This window comes from Tupaia chinensis, unplaced genomic scaffold, assembly GCF_000334495.1.
Source record: "Tupaia chinensis unplaced genomic scaffold, TupChi_1.0 Scaffold148822_2, whole genome shotgun sequence".
Classification (NCBI taxonomy): Eukaryota; Metazoa; Chordata; class Mammalia; order Scandentia; family Tupaiidae; genus Tupaia; species Tupaia belangeri.
The window spans coordinates 66,109-72,174 of record NW_006208670.1 but is presented as its reverse complement, the minus strand read 5'-3'; the positions used below and the strand labels follow the sequence as shown (position 1 = coordinate 72,174).

Genomic DNA, 6,066 nt, shown 5'->3' with positions numbered 1-6,066 from the left:
TGCGGATCAGAGAAAGGCAGTGCACGGGGGCCATCAGGAGGCCAGAGTGGCCCTCAGGGATGTGCCCAGTGGGAGGGGTCCCTGCGTGGGGTGTGGCTGGGGTTCACCCACGGCAGTGCCATCAGAGGGACAGCACATCACTTGGCAAGTGAGGTTGGAAAAAAAAATGAAACTATTCAGGATAATTATCTAAAATTTGGGAATGAAGCAAAGAGGCGATTGCCTGCTATTTTAATGCGTCTAAGCCCTTTCTAGTAAGCCTGCCTGCGGGTGCCCGGCGTGGAGGGAATGGAGTTTTCTTTCACGTACTGCTCACAGTCCACGGAGCCCGTGTGTCTGACAGCTCTGGAAAGCCGTGTTAAACTGCAAAGATTTTTCTTTTCTTTTCTTTTGTCCAGCAGAGAAGATAACCCCGCAGATGGAGGTCTGGCTGCCTCGTGGGAACTGCTCGGCGTGGCATGAGCTCAGCCCTCCCGTTTCAGCAATGCCGTTCCCACTGTCCTGCAAACCCGGTTCTCATGTCCTCGGGGAAACGGGCGTTGTCTCTCAGCGAGTCCTTGGCAGGTACTTACGATCTATTCATGTGAGAATTAGGATTGTTAATAGCCTGAACGTTATTCACAAAGCGTACCAAGTGATTTTAGGGTTGAAGAAGAAGCAGAGGCAGTGAATGGGAGAGCCAGTCAAGGGGGTAAGAATTTAATCGGCTAGGAACGGGCTGAGAGCTGGTGCTTTAGAACGCCGAGGAGCTGAGGGTAAAGGCCCCGACCTCGACTAGGCGGTCAGGCCTCATTCTCGCTGGATGCGGACCACTGGGGTGGACCGTGGCAGTTTCAGACCCGTTGGGGACCGGCCACACCCGTTGCATGAGAAACACAGAGCTGACACTCGACACTCAGCTGCTCCTTGCCCTAGCCCGCGGCTCGGCGCATCCCTTCCTTCTTCTTCTTACTTGGTCTCTGTCCGTTCTGGGTTTATTATCTGCGGTCTCCGTATAAGCTGCCCAAATTCCTCCTGAGTCAGCAGGGAGAGGATCAAATAAGGACGGAGGCCGTGGCTCACAGCCTCGCCTAAGCTGAGGTGGTTGCTCCCGAGTACTCGGCTCTTTATTTTGAGTTCAGTTTTGGTCAGTATCTGTAGTGTCTGGTAGTTAGAAGGTGGAGGAGCTCCGTGTTTCGTTTGTACTATGGTGCTACAGGTGGAATTCAGCCGGCCGAACATGGAAAAGGAAGTCGAGGACAAGCAGAACAGGGTAGGTGAGGGGCAGTTACGGACCGCCCGTTTACAAGGTGAGACAGCCTTAGTTCCCTGCCTCCTAGGGCAGTAATAGTGCAGAGTGTGAGCAGGGCGGGCAGACCACCGGCCGTGTCCTAGGGGTGGGGTCTGGGTCTCCCTCTGCTTCAAGTTAGGGGACCCAGAACCCTTCCAGACTGGGCACTGGACACGGGCCCTTGGAGAATCAAGTCTCAGGCGTTATCCCTGGAGCTCGGCAGGCTCCCCAGGCCCTCACCCGGAGCATGGCGGGCTCCCCGGGCCCTCACCTGGAGCACAGGGGGCTCCCCGGGCCCTCACTCAGAGCACGGAGGGCTCCCCGGGCCCTTACTGGAGCACAGGGGGCTCCCCGGACCCTCACCCGGAGCATAGCGGGCTCCTGGGCTATTTCCTGCCTAAGCTTTGATGAAGAATGTCTCTGAAGTGTCTGGCAACCCTAGCCCACCAGATTCACCAACGAAAAGCCCGTTCCAGGCCATCAGGCTACTCAGCGAAATCCTGGTGTCCACGGGGTAAAGACAGCCGAAGCCCTGGAGGTGGCCGTAGCTGCAGCACAGCCTTGTGACATGCCGACCGACTCCTCAGGTTAGGGCAGTCCACGTCGACGGAGACCTGCATCCCACACCTGTCACGTCACGTGGATGGAAATGGCAGTCCTCATCGCGGCCCTCTTCACCGCGGTGGGAATGAAGTTGTAAGCCACAAATACTCTGCGTCAGCCTCGAGTAAAATGAAGGTTGATCGATTCTACAGCAGGGAATCTGAATGGGTGGTAAATTGTCAGTGCTTTTGGGAAGGCAGAATATGAATTCGCTTAGCTTTAAGAAGATTAAAAATATTTACATACCGACTGCAAAAAATAGGGGTTAATTTACTTCTAACCTTTATATTGTCGTAATAAGATTGATTTTGGGGTTAAGTCAGTTTTCCAAAAAGGCAGTTTCTTAAAAGAGTCAAATTTCACTATATAAACCTCCGAAGAATCATTGGCTGATAAAATTGAGACCATTAATTTGTTTTAAGCAACTACACTTGTTAAAATATATTTGGGGTCAGCAGGTGGTGTAGTAGTTAAGGTCCTGAACTCTCACACGGCTGACGGGGGCTCGAGTCCAGACCTGGCGCCTTGAAAATCATGCATCGCTTGTATGAGCGTGCTCAAATCTCAAGAGGAAACTGGGGGAGAAGAGACTGCGGTGTGGCCAGTCCCCTGGGGGGAGGTTTCTCACTCTCTCCTCTGTGTCTCTGGCGAGCGCACGTACCCTATAGCAAAAATGTCTAACAAAACTTTTGTTAAAGACAGAGCAGTGTTTGTCACTGGACGTTGGCTTTACGGCTGACCTTGGGATCGCTGGTCCCTAAGGCCTCTTCCTTTCGTTGTATGAAAATGGGGCGCTGTTTGGGTGAGTGCCACTCCTGCTTGTGCCGCTCTACCTACGCAAACATGAAATACGCGCCTTTAGCTGGCAGCACACGAAGTGCTTTCCCCTTCCCCACGCAGTTCAGGGCTTCCCTACGAGGTACACCCAGTACAGAGTCGGCACCAGCGCTGGCTGTGAGTGGGGGGGGGAGCGCAGGCCCTCTCAGAGCCCGCTCAGCTCTTGGCCGGGACGTGCTCATGCCCCTTTCTCAGTGCTCTGTCTGCTCTCGGTGCCCTCCTGCCCTCCCTACGAGGTACACCCAGCACAGTGTGGGCAACAGTGCTGGCTGTGGGTGAGGGGGGTGGGAGCGCAGGCCCTCTCAGAGCCCGCTCAGCTCTTGGCCGGGACGTGCTCATGCCCCTTTCTCAGTGCTCTGTCTGCTCTTTGTCGCAGACACCTAGTCTCTTCAACAGCGAAGTTTGGGGTTATTCCGGATTCCTGCGAGCACTTTGCCAGCGTCGGTGGAGGTAACCGCAGCTCTTCTGTCTTCTGGGCGGGGAGGGCGGGGGCCCAAGGCTTAAAGGTTCTAATGGCTTCTTCTCTGAGCCCAGCCGAGGAAGGACGTCGTGTCTGTGTTCTTGGGGGACAGGGGGAACAGGACTGTGATTCCAAGCGTCTCTTTCCATTTCCAGACCAAGAGCAGTTTGAGAGGGTGGCCAGGCTGGTGTCGCCAACAGGGTTATTTACTCAGCACCTATCTCTGGCAGGGCCTCAGACTGGCTCGTGAGCTGAAAAGAGTCCCTCTTCTTCACGGCTGCTAGCGCTTCTCTCCCACGGGGAGATTTGAACCGCAGAACCCGTCCATTGTCCATCGCCTCGTCGCCCCCTTGCCGCTCCTCGCCACGAAGGCCTTGTGCCGTGACCTGCGTCACATTCTGCTACAGCTTGGTTTCGGCACAGCTCTGACCAAATCCATGACGCTGGGAACTCGCAACCAGCATTGCCCAGTTCCTTCTGTTAGTGTCACCAAAACTTAGACCTTTGAGATTTAGGGCACTAAAACTAACCGAGTCTTAGAATTACTGAGCTTAGCACCAGATTTTTTCTTTCCAGCCTTAGAAGTCCCCCTCCCTGGCTCCTCAATCACCCCTTCCCTTCCTGACGTCACTGCGGACGTGACCCCTTCTGTACGTTTCCAGACTGGGGTAGAATCTGAACAGAGTTAATTCCTGGCTAAATCCCCTTATCTCTGGCCTTGCCCTCTTCACTTCTTGAGAGACCATTCCTTCATTCTCTGCCTCCTTCCCTCTTTTTTTTTTTTTTTTGAGAGGTTTTTGCTATAGGGCACGTGCACTCGTCAGAAAGACAGAGAGAGGCAGAGACAGAAAGTGAGAAATCACCCCCTAGGGGGGATGGCCATGCCGCAATCCTTTCTCCTCCATTGTCCTCTCAGGATCTTGGGCACGCACGCACACGCACCTGGTGTGAGTTTAAGCCACCGGGTCCGGGACTCAAACCGCTGTCAACTACATGGGAGTCCAGCCACGCAGTCATAACACTAACTGCTGGGCCCTCTACCTCCTTCCCTCTTGTCAGAGAAGACAAAGACAGCAGTGGGTGGTGGTTAAGGAGGCTGGGCCCTGTGTGGACTGCAGTTTGAATGCCGGCCCTGGTTGCTTGAACACCATGCGGGTGCAAGTGAGTGCATGCCCGAGTCGCAACGGCCATGAGAGACGGAGGAGAAGGGGTTGCCGGTGACCAGGTCCATGGAGCGTGCTCCCCCACCGCGTCTTTCTATCTCTCTTGGGGTGCATATGTCCTCTGGCAATTAGAAAAGGGGAAGGAAAGAAAATGGAAGTGCTTTTACTCAAGGCAGTTTCCGGATAACAGGAGAGAGGCCCGCCGTGGTGGTGCAGCGGTAGCACAGCGCTCTGCAGTGCTGGAGGCCACAGGGGTGGTTGGGGTTCAGTTCCTGGGTGACCCGCACGTGTCTGCCCCTGGTCCTCTGGCTGACGAGGCTGGAGCTGGGGTGGGGTTGCTAGAGAGACCCCGTGCTTGTCTTCCTCTTTCCCATGAAGTCACTGAACTTGAAGGAACATAAGGGGCAGGATGAGTAGAACAGTTAGCAAAGAAAATGATTGTCGACTGCTTCTGTGTCCCTTGAGAAAATCACGTCACCATGTAAAATGCCAGTGTTCTTTGAAAAGTGAGGGGGTGTGACTCGATAATCTGCAGGATTCCTTCCAGGGCTAAGCTCTGTGAGTGCACAAACATTCGGCTGGGTGTCACATTGGGCCTAGGATTTCTGGTAGCAAAAGCAAATAGGAAAAACTGTCGGCGTATATGGTGTTATTGTCTGGCAGACACAAGTTTAGGCTTGCGTCTGCAGAGATGGGGTAAAGTTCAGGTGAGAGAGTGCCACATGGTCGCCTGGGGAAAGTGCAAAACTGTGTCCCTGCAAGTCACAGCCGTGATTCTTCATTCCAAGCGACCGAAATTCAACTTGCACTTATTTAACCAAGAAAGGAAACACACCAGCCTTTGCAAACAGCAGCAGCCACGAAATACTGCAAGGAAACAGAAATGAAAGAAAATGAAATTGTTTAAAATGTGCAAAAAGCCAGGTTAAGGTACGGAAGGTCTTCGGGGTTTCCTCTCTGCTTTTCTCTGTATGTGGGCTCAGGCCGGCCGCCCCATAAGGCTTACACCATAGCTAGACAACTCGAACATTCCACCTATGAAGCTTCATAAGCAGAGATGCTAGGAAAACCTAGGGAAGGACTCCGTTTGGCCCAGCGTGGGTCCCATGCTGATTCCTGACCCAGCCGTGGTGTGGGCTGGAGTTCTGTGGCGGGCAGATCCCACGGGGGCAGAGTGGACGCTTCCTCCTGGTTAACATTCTAGGCAGGCAAAGGTTAGATTCTGGCTCACGTGGTCGTTGATGATTCTGCTCTATGTCCACGTCCGCCACGTCAGTTTGCCTTTCTCAAATGTCCTACGGGTGCTGTTACATCAGCCCGCGTAGGTTAGTCTGGTGTCTGAACCTGGGCCAACCATGTAGGACCCTGCTGGAGGCTGCTGTGCCACCACGACTGGGACTCCTCTAGGTGTTACACAGTCCTCTGACAGCCCCTGACTGAAGTTTACCTGCCTGGTCTTTCTCAATTTCTAGCTCCAAGTGACGTTCATGGCAATAGGTAACCTTGATGAGTTAACCTGTACTGCTGCAGACACACTGGCAGAGGTAGTCAAGTCAACCTGATAAGGTGACCAAGTTCGCTTAACTTGCTAGTCAAGGAGGGCCACCTGCCAGGAAAGTTGCTTCTGGAGGAACCAGACTAAGGCAGCAGGCCTTTCTCCTATGCGAGAACGGTACAGGAGAGGTGGAAAGATGGCTAGAAGGTCAAGGAAAGGGACAGAGGAGGGACAGAGG

The 6,066-nt window shown here is 53.8% G+C and overlaps 1 protein-coding gene across 1 annotated transcript in view; it reads left to right on the top strand.

Moving 5' to 3' along the window:
* Nucleotides 1-317: 317 nt before the first annotated feature.
* Nucleotides 318-6,066, top strand: part of LOC102474421 (collagen alpha-4(VI) chain-like) — a gene marked incomplete at its 3' end in the record, with an annotated part of 70,866 nt that continues 65,117 nt past the window's right edge. Inside the window, exon 1 of the mRNA XM_027769173.1 lies at nucleotides 318-564. The remainder of the gene's footprint in view (nucleotides 565-6,066) is intronic.